The sequence below is a fragment of the Castor canadensis genome, chromosome 5, assembly GCF_047511655.1.
Source record: "Castor canadensis chromosome 5, mCasCan1.hap1v2, whole genome shotgun sequence".
NCBI classification, from domain to species: Eukaryota; Metazoa; Chordata; class Mammalia; order Rodentia; family Castoridae; genus Castor; species Castor canadensis.
In genome coordinates, this window is record NC_133390.1 from 47,853,743 (window position 1) to 47,871,339 (window position 17,597).

At 39.5% G+C, this 17,597-nt stretch overlaps 1 protein-coding gene across 1 annotated transcript in view; it reads right to left on the minus strand.

Annotated features, from left to right (window-relative positions):
* Positions 1-1,247: 1,247 nt before the first annotated feature.
* LOC141423451 (uncharacterized) overlaps positions 1,248-17,597 on the minus strand; it is an 87,938-nt gene continuing 71,588 nt past the window's right edge. The window contains exon 9 of the mRNA XM_074075219.1: positions 1,248-3,639. The gene's annotated coding sequence lies outside the window, so the exon portion shown is untranslated. The remainder of the gene's footprint in view (positions 3,640-17,597) is intronic.

The following is a 17,597-nucleotide window of genomic DNA, read 5'->3' on the forward strand; positions in this document are numbered from 1 at the left end:
GGAAAGCTTATGTAATAATATGAATCTGACACTTGGAGCTAGAAACCTAGGTTTGGTTCTGACTCACTATATGACCTTAGGTAAATCACCTGACTACAGAAGGTTCAGCTTTATCTTCTGTAATCACTAGGACTCACACTGCATCAGCATGATCTAAAGATTGTAGAGAATATAAACTAGTAATTCCTTAAAAGACAGATATATTATTGTTGGATTATAACAACATATTTTCCTATTATTTTGCACCTAAAGGCAGATTCTTATTCCCACTATAGACAAAACCAGTCTTATGTCACATCTAAAATTTCTTTCTACTGCTCTAGAGTTATTACAATTTTCCATGAATTGAACATCTAATTTCATTTAATTAGCACCTACTAAACATTTACCGTGTACCATGAAAAATACAACCTAAGAATAAGGGATCCTTTTTTAGCCTTCAAATTTCTTATAATCTGATTGTCAGAATTTATTCTGTAGTCTTAGCTCCACAGTGTATAATACAAAATTTGCATTAATATCATCCCCATTTTTAGTTAATTCTTATTTTAATATAGAGAAGGAAGTTAATAGTCAGCTAAAAAACAGAGTGGGGTTTGTTCCAACATTCTATACAACTTATAACTTCATTTAGAAAATCGAACACGCATACTTTTCAAATCTTTGATATTGTCTAACTTACTTGGAGAAGCTAAAATCATCTTAAAACAAGGAAAAGGAAACTAGACTACCCATGGAAGAAAAAAGTAAGGAAGAAAATCATGGAAACAGCTCACTGTTTTCATCATTTTTAAATAATAGAAAAGTTGCAAAAGGATGTTTCATTTTGCTTTATAAAATTTAGTAAAACTGCCTTATTGGTTTTCACAAATAAAAGTTACATATGTTTATGATGCACAACATGATATTTTTTAATCTTGTCTTTTTTTAATAACGTGATGTTCACTCTGGAGTGACTAAATACTCTAAAATGTGAATTATCCCACATACCTTTTCATAGTGAATACACATGAAATCTATGGTTTTAGTAATTTTAAAATACGCATAACTTGTATGCTATAAACCTCATCTGTTTGAAATGTGCTATTGAATAGTTTTATTTCTATTTATAGAATACTTATTATTTATGATTACTTAAATTATTCCATTTTAAAATTTTTCTATTGTGCTGGGAGGGGGTACATTGTGGAATTTACAAAAGTTTTATATATATATATATATATATATATATATATATATATATATATATATACATACACACACACACTTGAATTTGCCCCCTCCATCATTCTCCTTTACCCCCTCTTCCCCCATTCCTGGAACAGTTTTAACAGATACCATTTTTCCATTTGTATACATGTATACACAGTATTTGTACCATATTCACCCTCCACACGTAAAACATTCCTCTTTAAAGACAAATCTAGAGATCACTGGATCTGATTACCTGACAGAAAGAGAGAGGAGTAATTTTTAACTTGTTTAAGAGCTGTTGAAAAGTTATTTCTTTCCCCATGAAATGAACATAATTCCAAACAATCTATTTCAACCTAATATCCAAATAGAAGTTCAGGTAGTCCAACAAGGTTCTTTTTTAATTTGAATCCATTGCCGGCAGTAAACTACCTCTTTATTTCCCAACTCACACAGGGTTTGTGGTCTTTAGAGATCCTAGGAACTTTAAATTTACCCTGTCTAATGTCAGTGCCAGAGGCTATAGTCTCTAGCACATTCTACTCTGGTAGGAAGAAAGGAATAATGTGACATAAATTGGCTTTATTCTTAAGCATAAATGTGGAATGATAATGAACATACAGGCTTTGGTTTTGGACTTGGATCTGAATCCCACTTTGTCTATTTAGTAACCATTCTGAGGTTTACTTGGCATAGTTCCTTCATCTTTAGAATGGGACTAATGTCCCATTAGTAGGGTGGTAATTAACATGATAAATATACAGCACTTAGCACAACAGCTGGAATGCTGGTGAGGTTCATATTCACTAATGTAATGACCATAATTATTAATCCTGTATATTAGCATAGACTCAGATACACACAAGCTTTGTTTCTCAGACCACACCAACCTGAGAAAGCCAGTTAAGGACATGAGTTACAATTAAGGAATTATTTCAACACTGCCCTCATTTTTTTGGGGCCTCTCATTGACAACATTATTCAGGCTATGCTGCATTCCAGAACTGAGGGGCTGCCTTACCACCTCCTCCTTTGTGCTGGTGGGCGTGTGTATGGGCTGTGGTGCATGAAGAGCACCTCCTCACAAATCTACCTCCTGTACTGATGACCTGTCACAAAGTACCATCGCCATCCAAGTACCTGGTTCTGCTTCTCTCCAACCATAACCTTTGGGAAACTCCAAATGACAGCCCAGTTCCTTTAGGAAATAACCCTAAGGTTAGCAACACTAACCTTTGATTATAGAATAAAGTTAAATCTCCATTGCCCTGGCAGAAGCCTCACCAAACTACTTGCTAGAAATTCCATGCTCACTTGTTTAAACTGTGTCTTAAACATTTTTTATATTTCCTCAAAGAATTTTGGTTATAAATCCTTCAAGATCTTCTAACAACATTCCTATAATGTGTGTGTTTTGTGGGTGCAGTCAGAAACACTGTTGGGTTAACAGTGAGAACAGCCATGTTAGGACCAGACCCCCTCCTCTCTTGCAGGTGACTTACTAAACACTCCCCACCCAACCCCAATGACTGACAAAGGGACAACTGTTAACCTTTATCTCCAGATTGGTGCCAAGGACAATTGAGCAGACAGTGACCTAACCACAACTTATCTTTCTTGGTTGCCCAGTAACAGTATCCCTTAGTGACCTTCCTGGTACTTTGCTACTAGCCCCCTATATCTAGCCCAAGCCTGTGTGTGGCAATGGGCTCCAGCTCTCTTGCTGGGGTCCCCCTCCACAGGGCTCCTGCCTGAAAAGTAAACACTGTGCTGGTGTTTGAACTGTCTCTCTGCCTCCTCCATGCCTCTTTCATTTCTAACAAACACTTCTGTTTTGTTCTGTACTGTTATAATGAAGATTGGCAAAGATTTTAGTATTGAGAGCCTGAGCTTCTCTTCTGGCAGAAAAGAAGTTAAATTTTTGTTTTAAAAAATCTAGAATGCAATCTAGGAGCTGCATTCCCTAAGGGTTGAAAGAGTGATCTGGATTTGAGGAAGGGGAGTGCCAGAAAAGAGTCCCCAGATGAAGGGCTGCCTGATTCTCACATGGGGCATGCCCGAGTGGACATACCACAGTGAGCTTCCTCGTTGTGAAGTTTGGGGTGAAATACAGGTTAGACTTGAACAATGAACATTTTGCCAGTGACCATGATAGAGGCAAGAGCAGAGGTCCATCCTCAAATTACCGATAATCTTTAGGATTCTTATTGCATCCTAAAATAAAATTACACTTTCCACTTGGATTGTCTCCCAACTTTGATGAGTGAGACTGTGATTTGGAAAACTAAAACAAGCTTGCATTTCTTTTCCTTGAGTACACAGAGTAAACCATGTTGCCTCTCCCATTCCAGCTGCATTCAGCCTGCGGCATGGATCCTCAAGCTGGTGTACAGAAATGCCTTTAGCATCCACGGTGTCTCGAGAAGTTGCTTCCTCAGGGATTATCTAGACAGCAGACAGATTGACATCAAATGGATTATCCTTCGCTGGAGTTTACATAATTAGATTTAGCCATCTAGATCAAATCAGACATTGTCTAAGGTAGTTTCAAACTCTAAGCAAACCACAAAGACAGCATAAGTACAGGGCAGAAGACAAAATCTTTGGAGACAGAAAAGCAAGTTTTGACACTTTGGACACATTGTTTACTCTCTCAAGCTTGGTATTTTCATCTGGACAACAAAGAGATTAAATACATTTAAAAGACATTAAATATTTTCCCTCAGGTAAAGAAGAAAATACTTTTAGTTTGAGGCAGAGTGTCTCTATGTAGCCCAGGCCAACTTTTTTTTTTAATTTCCTTTATTCATATGTACATACAATGATTGGGTCATTACTCCCCCATTCTCTCCACCCCCTCTCATTCCCCCATCCCCTCCATCTCGCCCCTACTCCCTCACTTCCAAGCAGATACTGTTTTGCCAGGCCAACTTTTAACATGTGATTCTCCTGCCTCAGCCTCCTGAGTGCTGGGATTATAGGCACGGGCTACCACACCTGGAAAAATTATTACATACTTAAAAGCAACATGACTTTCAGGAATGCTTATTTTACCCTCTGTCATAACCATAATTAACTTGTTTTGATTTCCCATTCTATTTTTAACACTACTGCTGTATAATATACAGAAAAGAACATATCATAAGTACAAAACTTGATGAACTATTACAGAATGAGCATCATGAGATTATAACCATCATGAGATCAAGAAATAGAGCATAATGTCAAAAAGCCCTTGCTTAGTGGATTGGACTTTGAGCACATGATAAAATCGAGAGCACACAAGGGAGTGGTGAGGATAGGTAAGACATCTAAAAAATTAGCTAGCATTTGTTGCCCTTAATGCAGAGAAACTAAAGCAGATACCTTAAAAGCAACTGAGGCCAATAGGAAAAAGGGACCAGGAACTAGAGAAAAGGTGAGATAAAAAAGAATTAACCTAGAAGGTAACACACACGTACAGGAAATCAATGTGAGTCAACTCTCTGTTTGGCTATCCTTATCTCAACCAACAAAAACACTTGTTCCTTCCTATTATTGCTTATACTCTCTCTTCAACAAAATTAGAGATAAGGGCAAAATAGTTTCTGCTGGGTATTGAGGGGGTGGGGGAGAGGGAGGGGGTGGAGTGGGTAGTAAGGGAGGGGGTGGGGGCAGGTGGGAGAAATGACCCAAGCCTTGTATGCACATATGAATAATAAAACAATTTAAAAAAGCCCTTGCTTTGTGTCAACCATCACCTCCTGCACCTCCTCCCTTAAAGTGACCACACCCTGACTTCTAACCATAATTTAGTATTGCTTGAATTTTAAATTTAATAATATTGAATTACATATCATACAAATAGTACATAAAAATTTGTACCTACCCTCTTTCACTTGTCATCATGTTGTAAAATTTACTCTGACTTGGCATTAATCAGGAGTTTGTTAATCTTAAAGAGGTTTTCCAAAGTTTGAATGTGACAATCCTTTCTTATGTTGGTGAGCATTTGTGCTTCCAGACTGACAATTCAAATGCACCTGTAAGTGTTTCTCTTGCAAGTATGCATAGCAGTCTAATGCATGGTCATCTAATTGTAGCCCTATTATATGTCACCAAAGAGTTTCTCAAAGTGTCTGTGCCAAATTTTACTGTCAAAACTGCATAAGAGTTCTTGTTACATAGCTCCACATTTGGTATTAACAGATTTTTAGTTTTGGTTATTTCATTTTAAATTTTAGCCATTCTGCTGGAGATGTATTTCTATCTCTCTTGGGGTTTGATTTGAGTTACATTTTGCTGATCACTATGAGGTTCACTATTTTTCCACACATATGTTGATCATTCATGATATTCTTCTATGAAGAAGATCCTTTGTGTAAAAATCATTTGAGAGCTGCTGGAGGATGTAGCTCAGTGTGATAGACTGCTTGTCTAGCATCCTCAGAGCCCTGGGTTTGAAAAAAATTATCCAGTAATCTTGGAAATCCATTAATTAATTTTAATAGCTCATGTGTAAGGTCTTTTTTTTTGGAGGTTTTTGTTTCTTCCATTCTCATGCTTTCAATTTATGAATTTATTTCATAAATTAGTTCCTTCAGAATGATGCTTAATAGAAGTAAGGGTAGCAGACATTACTGTTTTATTTGTACAATTAGGAAAAGTTCTTCAATATTTTTTCCCATTAAGCATTATATTTGTGTTAAAGGTATCTTTTTTATTAGATAAAGTCTCTTTTATCTCTAGCTTCCTAAACATTGAATTTTATTTCATGCCTTTTTGTTTCTATTAAACTTATTACACAATTTATCTTTTCTATTCTGTTTCTTCTTTTTGTTTTTTTGAGATAGTGTCTAGCCATGTTGCCCAGGCTGTCCTTGAACTCCAGATAACCCTGCCCACACCTTCCAACTACTGGGGTTTCTGGCATGTGCCACCATACCTGGCTTCCATTCTATTAATGTAGTAATATCTGTTAGCAGATTTTTCTTTAATGCTAAGCTAATCTTGACTTCCTGGAGTACATTTACAGCTACTCATAATATACTGCTATATATGTTTGGCTAGTTTTATGTAGGTTTTTTGTATATATGATCATTAACAAGATGATTCTGTGAGATTATATTCTTAAGTCTTTCTCCAGTTTAGTACTAAAGTTGCACTGTTCTCAAAATGAATTATGAATGTGACCTCTCCTTTTATTCTCCAAAAGAGTCTGCAGGCTGGGGGTGTATTTAAAGTGGCAAAATGCCTCCCTAGCAAGCACAAGATCCTGAGTTCAAACTCCAGCACTACCCAAAATAAGTTTGCATAAGAATGGTCCTGTTTCTTCCTTATTTAGAAGAATTTCCCAATAAAGTTAAGTAAGCCTTAATTTTAATTACAGACTTAAAAAATCGATTTCTTAAGTAGATATGGGAATATTTGCATTTTTTATTTCTTATTATATACATTTTAGAAGTTTTTATTTCCTGGAATTTGTCTATTTCATCCAAATTTTCAAATTTATTGGCATGAAGTTATTTAAAATACCATCTTCTGATGTTTCCAATATTCATAGAATATATAGTGATGTCTTCTTTCTCATTGCAGATATTATCCATTGCTTCTTTTTTCTGATTAGTATTACCAGGAATTTATCAATCCTATTATTCCTTTAAAAGAATCAACCTTTGAGATATTGATCCTCTCTATTGCAATTTTTCTTTGTATTTCATTAATATCTGCTTTTATTTTTATTTTCTTCCTTCTAGTTTCAGTGAGCTTAATGTGATATTCTTTTTCCAGTTTCTTGAGATAGGTATTTAGGTAACATTTTTCATATTTGCACTTACAATTATAAATTTCACTTTTAGGCATGAATTTTTTCCAATTAACAAGTTTAGATACTTTGCATTTCACTGATTCAGTCTAAATATTTCCTACTTTTAAATTGATTTTTTTTGACGTGTACATTATTTAGAATTGAGCTGGCTAAATTAGGGAATATTCAAGACTCATAGAAAAACATTACATCTCAGATTAATCATGAATGCTTTGGCTCAGGGACCACCCTCACCTGGCAGGGAACCACCCATGTCCCTCTCCACTCATTGGTTATTGGATGGGAATCACCTGGTTCCTCCCTTCCCCTAGATTAATGTAAATTCTAAAAGTACCTGAGCAAGAAAAATCATGCTCTCTCAACCTCCAGATTCCTCCTGGGACACACCATGCTCCCCTTTGTATTTCCTTTCCTAACTTTTAATAAACTCTATTTACACCCATGTGTCCTGCAATGGATTCCTCCTGGTGGGATAGAAAGAATTTGGGAGTCTTCTGATCACAGATCACACCAGCACCATTAACATTTTTGGCAAAGCCAGCCAGGAGTTAAAAGGAAGATGCTGTTTATTGACCTGTTTTCTTCTAACACCTCCCTCCCTGTCCACTAGGCCTGTGCCCCTTCTGCAACAGAACTCAAACTTGCTCATAGGCCCTGGGCACTCAGGCTGTGGGGGACACAGCACATTGACCCATGGTACCCCTCCCTCAATGCATGGGCCTCTTGCAATGCATCAGCATTTCGCACAGAGCATGCTGCTGGGAGATGCTGGGATGCACTGCATTAGCTCACTCCCATGTGGTGCAAGGTGTGTGGGGCATGTGCTCCCCCACAGGCAGCCACTGTAGCCGTGTTCTGGTAGACATGCATTCAGAAGGTGGCCAGTGCAGCAGGGCAAAAGGTCATCATCTGGCCCAGGTGGAGAGGGCAGTCAGGAACACCCATGAGGCCTTAGGTGGCAGCCAAGACAGCTGCAACCTCAGGCCAGACCCCTCTTTCCTGTTGCTGCCATGCATCTGCACCCTTCTCTCTTCCTCCCTTCTCTCCTCTGTCCCTCATCCCTCCCACAGCCTGAACCATGTATGTGTGCCCACACTCCAGGTCTCTGCACCTGAGAGCCTATAGGCTTGTTCTGCCAAAAATGCACTGTACAGAGAACACTTACCAGAGTCTCTAACCCCAGGCCCAGGCAGCCATGTGGCCCAGGAGGCATGCTAGCCATGGCGGCTGTCAGACATGGTGGCTGTCTCCCCAGCCACTCAGGCTGGATTCCTCCAACCTGTCCAAGGCTATTGGCTGCCAGGCAAGATCTGGAGAGCAAGTGAGAGGCATGCCCCACTCAACCAGCCCCAGATCTTAAGCTGCCTTTGGAGATGCTGCAAGAAAATGGCCTTGGAGTTTTGCCTCAGTTCTTGCCTGCGGCAGGAGAAGATTCAGTGAAAGTGACAGTAAAATTTGTTGAGAACGTAGTGCTCTTTCAGCAAACTGAAAGCCGGTTGTCTCTAAAGTGAGAACCATGGGGTCAGGTTTTAAGATTAAAGTATTTACTAAGAAACTTAGCTTCGGATCCTTTTGGCTCCTGGGGTGATTTTCTGAGTTTGGGTCATTGTCTTGTTAAGAGAGACACTGCGTAATCTACTGGTATTGGGGTTAACAGTGAGGACAGCTATGTTAGGACCAGACCCCCTCCTCCCTTGCAGGTGGCTTACTAGAAACTCTCCACCTGACCCTAAAGACTAACAAAGAGACAGTTGTTAACCTTTATCTCCAGATTGGTGCCAAGGACAGTTGAGCAGACAGTAACCTAACTACAACTTATCTTTCTTGGTTGCCCAGCAATGGTATCCCTTAGTGACCTTCCTGGTACTTTTCCACTAGCCCCCTATATCTAGCCCAAGTCTGTTTGTGGCTCTAGCTCTCTTTCTGGGATTCTCCTCCACAGGGATCCTGCCTGAACAATAAACCCTGTGCTGGTGTTTGAGCTATCTCTCTGCCTCTTCTATGCCTCTTTCATTTCTAACATTTGGTGCTGAAACTCGGGAGAAAGTTTTGAGTGGGGAGGAACACCCTTCATCTCCAAACTGCTGAACTGTCTCCAAATCTCTTTCTCTCTCTCTCTCTTTCTCTCCCCTGTTTCCCACCTCACTATTCTCTATATGACTGTAGCACTACTATATTTCCATTCCTCCAAGATCTCTTTCAGGGTCCTTCACTATATTCCACTCCACACACTCAACACTGGGTCCTATTTCTAGAAGGATGGGTAAGACCTGGCCTCTCTGTTTGGCACTCTGTGGTGCCTTGGTGTGTCTGTCTGTGGCATTCTCACCTTCAGTATTCCTATCTCTCCCTCTCACCCTCTGGCCATTTGGCCCCCTGTGAGTCTGGCCCCTGGCTACATAGGTTAAAGATATCTACCTACTGCCCCAGGTTTGTTTTTCTGGTTTTGCAAGTTTTCTCTAGGAGATACTCTAGGAAAAACTTCTTAACCCTGGCCATGGGTAATACCCACTCAAAGATTCCTCTGACTCATCCCTGGGGAGTCTTTTATAGAACCTTACTAAACTGGGCCTAAAGGGTGATCTAAAACCAAAAAACTTCTTCAGTTTTTCTACATAAATTTGACCTCATTACAAATTAGATAATTCCTCTAAATAGCCCAAATTTAAAACTTTTAATCCAAGTGTCCTCCAAGACTTAACAACTTCATCATGAGAAACAGCAAACGGCAAGAGGCTCCCTATCTCCAGGCTTTCTTCTGTCTCAGATCCTGACCCCTCCCTTTTTCAAACTGCTGGGGCGTATAGATTTAACTCTAGCTTTCCATTGTCACAACCTAAAAAGTGATATACAGCAAAAGCTCTTCCCAGGTTCACTCTCGGGCCTTAAATGGAAGCTGAAGTCTTCCTCCCCTATTCCCTGCTGCCTCTCCCTCCCTTTTCACTGTTCTATCTCTCCCACCCTTTCCATCCTTTCCTTTCTTTGATGGCTCCATCAGGGACCACTCCTAATCTCTGGACCCTCCGTCCAACACTGGTCTTCAATTTTGATGAGTTTTCCCCTTCATCCACGTTTCTCTCTCATCCTACATGGATGTCATGGACCATGGAAGCACCGGCCAGGCAAGAGACTCCCTCTATCCACCAAGTGGGTGGACTCACCTATTATTTTCTGGGGATGCCTAGAAAATATACAGGTACATGGCCTCACAGCCATATCATAGCTACCTATACCTACTATAAGTAGGTAGTAAAGACATTCCTGCCCTCTAATATGTCTGTCCTACTGGGCAGGGCCACTGTGGGGATTACTCACCACCTTTTTCCACAAAAATGGGCCAGAAACCCCTGAGGGACAGTCTGTTGGGATGGCTCCTCCAAAATCTTCAGAACCTGGGTCTCACAGAAATCTTAAGCCTAAACTGATTTTCTACTGTAACACAATCTGACACTAATATAAATTGGACAATGATAACTATTGACAAAAACAGGACATTTTCAATTTCCAAATTCTGCATGATCTCAAAAACTCCCTCCAATGCTATGGGACATGGTCTGAGGTGCCCCTATATCTGGCCTTTGTCTATCTCCCCTCCAGCTCTCCCTCTGTCAGTCTTGTTCACCTCATCATGTTCTCCTCCTAAACAAAAATCCCCCTGAGGTTCCTGTCTTCCATTAAAAAACCCCCTCGTCCTCTGACTGTACCCAACTCTATGTCATCCTTTCCTCTTCCCTTAACTCACAATATATAAAAAAAAATTTTAACTTTAAAACACTTCTCTAAATCTGTCTCAGCCATCATGAAGGTTTCTTTCACCCCTCCTACTCCATAGCCTGGCCATCTGAGTGAGGACAACAGAGACAGAGATTGACAAGGAAAAAAAAGAGAGAGAGAAAAGTCCTACTCAAATTACACTGTCAATTTTCTTAGCCTCCTGAGTGAGTCACACAATCCCAGGACTACAAACATAAAAATCAATTAAAAAATCTAAATGACATATAGCTGAGGATTTGAGATACTTTTCTGTCTCAACCTCCTGGATTTTTTTCCTACCTAATGCTAAGCCTCTACGTCTGCCTAAACACTCTACTAACAGTTTTCTCCTTTAAGTCTTGCTTTTGAGATGGGCAGTTTTCCCACTGCAGACATAGCAAGGCCAGAAGGGGAATCAGGTCTTATTCAGGTCACTGCTGGTGACGACCCTGGGCTGGCCCACTCATTCTCCTAGCCAATGCACCATGTGGTCAGAATTATGGACCCATGCCCTCAGCCTCATGTGTGCATAGGCTAAAGGGACCAAAAACAAAATTTCAATTCTCTGCCTAAAATGCCCCATGTATTTAAAATTAAAATTTCAGTTTTCCAGGTTATGACATTAGCTAAAAGGCAAAAGGACAGCCTTCCTGAGTTCTGCTATGGATTCAATAAGGCATTTAGATTTTTTTTCAATAGGCCCCTTACCTAAAATTAAGTCTTGAGGGGCTAATTCATTCTACCTTTTTCCATGCTTACTATCTCCAGTTTTAATGGAGATGTAATCCTTTTTACCACAACAATCTGCCCTTTTCCCAGCCTGTCATACAAATTCTAATTTAAAAACAAATTTTTAATATAAAATAAGAGGATAAACTTGTACACCCCCTCTTGTATCCCAGATCCTTTGTCTGACGAGGATATGGTATGCCAACACCACACCAAGACTAGGCTCCCTCAATTTACAGAAAAGATTTGGCTAATAGCAAAGCTACTGTAGCCCAAGGTGAACTATTATTAGAGATTTAAAAAAAAAAAACCCTCTAGAGGTAAATCTAAAGCCTTCAATATCTAAGAGTACACTTAAAATTAATGTAATTGTTTGTGTGTCATTATGTAAACTTTGTGCATGTCTATTACATGATTAACTTATTAGAGACAAAAATCTAATAGCTCTGACAATAGTCTCATTAAAAACTGAGACTGACTTAAAACACTTTCCTAAAATTGACTCTTACTTCAGCTGCCCAAAATTAGTCCTAAAGGAAAAGAATGGAACACACCTCAATCTGCTCCTAAAAATTAAAAAAAAAAAAACTGATTATGGCCACTCAGTTAATTTTTACACATTCTTGGGCTCTTGAATCTAAGCATACTTAAATTGACATTTATGGCATGCCTAATTTAAAACTTTTTACATATGCATGTGTTTAAACATCTTTAGGATGATTCTTATTATAGAGTTAATGTAAAAAATAAGACTTCTGTTCTCTCCCCCCACCTCTTCTGCTGCTACTTTAAAGACAAACCAGTTTTTTAACATTTTATGCCCAATCAGATCTAACTAGAATACAGGCATTATTTTATGGACAGTAACCTTAATCTGTTTCATCCTGTGTAAATGTAATTATTTACATTCACTTCTTTTATAATTAGATCTATTAACAAATGGTGTCTTTATAAGTTACTTATTACATAAAAAACTGTTTAAAATTGCCTTTCTTCTTGGGTCTATAAAGGATATAAAAGGTATTAAAATATTTTTGGGAAAAAGTTAAAGAAAATAAAAAAGTACTATTAAATAAAAAAGGATTTTATAAAAAGGTTTGTCCTAATGGAAGAAGGATAAGGACAAACCATCAAAAGGTTCAAAATGTCACATAAAAGTCCTGAGTAGGCCTTAAAAGTATATGATACATGAAATTTATAAAAGCTTAGGTATGTGATTAAGTTGACTATTATCTAAGAGTTACCTAAAAGATTTTGTAGGGTCATGTTAAACTAGAACCTGATTCTCTATGTCCATAAAATAAGAAGGCTATCTTAATATTGCTCTGCTCTGAGTAACATCTGTAAAAGACTGTTATAGGGGAAGATTTTATCCAAGTAATTACTTGTATTTTCTGTTAATCTTGCCAAGCTTTAAATACTACTAAGTCAGAGTTCATTTACATATTTGCTCATGCAAAGGTCTCTTAAATGACCACCTTATAACTGTGTTCTGTGTCTAGACTTTATATAAATACTATACAAACATTTGCAGAATTAAAAGTGTGTCAGTTTAATATTTGCAAAATGACCAGCTAAAGCTCTTTTATCCAAAGCATTCCATCTAAACCTTTGGCATATAAAATGGCTAATGAAACTTTTGGCAGTTCTGCTGTTTGTGATCAATAACATTCAGAAACAAGCTACCATTTGGGCAATCCTGCTACTTAAAACCTGGCCTATATTAGTTTTAGTCAAGTAAGTGTTATTATATGTATATAAAATGTACTTTTACATTAGAAAATAAGGCTATTTGGGATCACAGGCATTGTCCTGCTAACTTGTAAGAGATCTAAAGTTCTGACTTTTGTCAGTGCTGTATACCTATTATCTTACTAGTCAAAATTCTAAATTTTACTAGAAAAAAAAAAAACCTCACCAAGCAGGTATATTGTCTCCATGTGCTCCTAATTGTAACAAGGAACACTTACTGTTGCCTCTTTAATGCTGTCAGTTGAAATGTTGTCTACAATAAAAATAATAGATGTTCTGACAATTCCTAAAGTACTTTTCAATATTTTAACTCTGGGTATTCTAAGTCTTGTCATTAGCAGTCTGGAGCATTTGCAATCAAACCCCCCAAAATAATTAACAAGTACCTATTTTTCAATTGAGTCAGCCTTCTAAATATTTGCTTTTGTTGTCTGTTGACATTCTACATTTTTAAGTTGTCAGGATATCATCTATAGTCCAGACAGAACTAAAAATGGATGCCAGGTAAGCCCACTTCTTCCAAACTTCTTTGGCCAAATGGGTCTTAATTGGCACTGATTCTGACCTGTCTTGCCTGTCCTTCCCCTCCAACATCTAAAACATCCGGAAAAGCTATTCTGGCACTGAAGAACTTTCACTAACCAAGATGGTTAATTGACAAAATCTTCATAGGAGACTATTCAGAGACAGTTTAAAGACAAGAGGAGAAAAGTCGTCAAAATCCAGATGGAGTTGCCTGTGCCAGACCTCACAAAAGTTACTAAAGCCAAGAGGTTTTATAGAAGTGATCTTAAGCAGGGCTACTAAACATCCAAGCCCTTGCAGGCAACTCTGACAGAAGGCAAATGCATATTTTAGGTCAAGGCCTTCTATTTAAGTATAGACAAATTATTTTTGCTGGCTCTAAACTTATCTTTTTAGTAGTCCATGCTCATGGGGTTATTTTCCCTAGGCAGTCTATTGAACTGGGAGTTTTCTGTTACTTATTCTGTATTTTACTTTATAAAAGTGCTTCTAGTTTTAAACTTAAAATAACAAATACTTTTGATTTAGCTGTCAGTTATCTGTCCCCTTCTCCTGTATTTACCACTGTCTAAAAGACCTTAATTCCCTGGTTTCCCAGGTAATTGCACTGCTTTTATTAAAGGCACTGACTCCCTCCTTGGACCCACAGATTAAATAAAAACAGAAAAACAAAACATCTCTCCATTTTGTCTATTGTCCTTTGCTCTAAGCCATTCTCTCCTGTAGCCAACTTGGAGTCCAGAAAGGACAGAAATTATTGATGACATCTTTGTGACAACGGACTGAAACTATCCCCAACAACAGAGTCTACTCAGAATGAAACACCCTCCAGACAACAACTCTAGAACCTCTCCCAAAACCAGAACTGAGATGGTGACCAACCCAGTCTCACCTGTGGTTGAGACCATTTACTGTGCATGATTTTGTCCCCTGTCTCCAGTTCTTAACTACATGTCTCACCTTATCTTCCAAAGCCTACATTCCTTTACACAGGATGCCACTCAAAACCATGCTGCTTATACAGGAAAAGAAATGCTGCTTTTATGTCAATTAGTCCAGGATTGTTTGTGATACCTAAGAGACCTCAAAATGTGCTGCCAGCTCTGACAACAAACAATGGACAGCTGGATATAGTGGTCTTCCTGGGCTAAAGGCTCCAGGCTTTCGTCCAGAACACTACCCAGATCAACTCAATCCTGTTCCTCCAACAGGCCTGCTATAGCAAGAAGACCCTGTTGATAACCCCTCTCCTTAAGGAACCTCAACACCCCGCCTCAGCAGGAATGAAATTTCATCATCCTTTTCCTATCTATCTTTCTATCTATCTATCAAAAGACAGGAATGTTGGGGTTAACAGTGAGGACAGCTATGTTAGGACCAGACTCCCACCCCCCCTTGTGGGTGGCTTACTGGAAACTCTCCACCTGACCCCAAAGACTAACAAAGAGACAGTTGTTAATCTTTATCTCCAGATGGGTGCCAAGGACAGTTGAGCAGATAGCCTAACTACAACTTATCTTTCTTGCCCAGCAACCGTATCCCTTAGTGACCTTCCTGGTACTTTGCCACAAGTCACCTATATCTAGCCCAAGCCTGTGTGTGGCAGTGGGCTCTAGCCCACAGGGTTAGAACTCTCCACAGGGTTCCTGTCAGAACAATAAACACTGTGCTGGTGTTTGAGCTCTCTCTCTCTCTCTCTCTCTCTCTCTCTCTCTCTCTCTCTCTCTGCCTCTTCCATGCCTCTTTCACTTTCTAACAGCTGGTTCCTGCTCTAATTGGTAGAGAATTTCTGTTTGAGATTCCTAGCCTGTGCTCTGTCTAGCTCCCGGGTTTGGTCTTTGTTTTGTTATATTGTAGAGAGTGAATTAGGGTTTAGAGTAGTGGCTAACTTTAGAACTTCCTGTGATGGCCTCTGGGCAATGGCTACTTGACCTTGGATGGAGATTGGTGGACTTGGAAAGTTGAATTAAAGTGACTTCATCCTGTGGCCCCTGTTTATGCCTAACTATCAGAGGAACTGGGGATGCACCTCAAATATCTGGGCCCACCAGCAGTTGTAGCAGCAGCAGCAATGGCAGCAGTGGCACCCGCGTCAAGGCAGGCCTAGGAGCCCACCCCACCCTCAGCGTGCGCCAGCTCTGCAGCGCCATCACTCAGGCGGGGCCCCAAGCGAAGCTCCATCGCTACCTGATGCAGTCTAACTGGCCAGCAGACTTTACCGAGCGGGTCGTGATGCCACCATGGCAGCGACGCCCACAATGCCATGACCAGCAACAGTGGCAGCGGCAGCGGCAGCACCAGTGGCGCCACTGGCTGCCTCCACTGCTGCAAGTGCCAGGAAAGCTAAAGGTGTCAGTTCTGGTGCCAGCGCCCCAGGCCTCAGGGCGCAAACCTTCTTCCTGCAGCTGCCTTGTGTCTAGCCATTGCTCCCAGTCCCACCCGTCCCACACCAGTGCTTTCTTGCCTGCCATGCCACTATTTGCCCTGGGCACCAGGTTCCAATCTTGCCCACACTCTCCTTGCTCCCATGGCCTGCAGGGGTGGAGGAAGTGCTCACCCGAAGTCACATTCTCTTGTCCCAGGGGCACGTGCCCTGGGCCTGCCAGTAAGTGGCTCTTACCCTTCACTGATGGGGCTTATAGGATTAGATAACAGGTTCTAAAGATAGTTCCTAAGTCTCCTTTCTTTGGGAAAGCCAACAAGGACTTGCCTGCCTAGCAAATGTAAGGCCATGAGTTCAAATCCCACCTTGGTTTGCTTCGATTGTTTGGTCTTTTCATTAGGATGACTAGCCCATGTGGAAACCTATCTCTCAGGGGGAGATATTTTTTAGTCCTATAACAGATTGCTACTTTGAGCCTGTATATTGCATGTAACATGTCTTTGTGTTCCATTTGAAAGACTTGGAAGAGACCATGTGGTCACAGGAAAGGCTGCAATCATGATGAAGCCACCAAGATGGTGTTCAGCACCATCTTGCCACTCCCCGGGGACAGGGAGATGTCATCTTGCCATCTTCTAGGAAAATTATAACTAACTTGTTTTTACAATTCTCTAAAGTTAATGTGATTTTACTACATTAATCTGTTAAGGATTGGACAAGAATAGAGTATTTGGTGTTCAAGAGCTATTATAAACTACTTAAGAATCTAGCTGACCAATCTATTGAACTTTCAAGTCTGGTTTTCAAGATCAACTTTATCAAGACATAATTCAAAAATAACAAAATGTGCTCATTATAAGCATATATTTCAAACATTTTGACAAATGCATGTATCTGGGTAGTGCAGAGGCACTCTACCACTTGAGCCACTCTGCCAGCCTTGTTTTTGTGTTGGATATTTTTTAATGTTTTCTATGCTTCCATTCTTTTGCTTTTAAACTCTGTGGATTCTTATATCTAAAATGTCTCTTTGTAAGCAGCTTTTTATTGTAAATTCTAAAAATTATTGTCTTTTAATTAGAATATGTATTCTATTTATGTTTAATATAATTCCTGATGCCCAGGGGTAATGTTTAACTAACTCACTCTATCACTCACCCTGTCTGTCTCTCTTTCCAGTCCCCGCCCCCCGCACTCATGCTCTCGTGCTCTCTTTCTCACTCTTTCTCTTCCTTTCCTTTCCTGTTTCTCTCCCTCTTGCAGTTTTTTCATTAACTGAACATTTTATTGTTGTGCTTTTTGCCTCTGTTCGCTTGTTAATTATGCATTTTTATTATTATTTTCTTTGTTGCACTAGAGATTACTATGAATATCCTTGACTTGATAAAGTTTGATGCAAAGTAGTACTTACCTCAGTTTCCAAAGAACAGGACATTCACAGAGAACTTTAACATC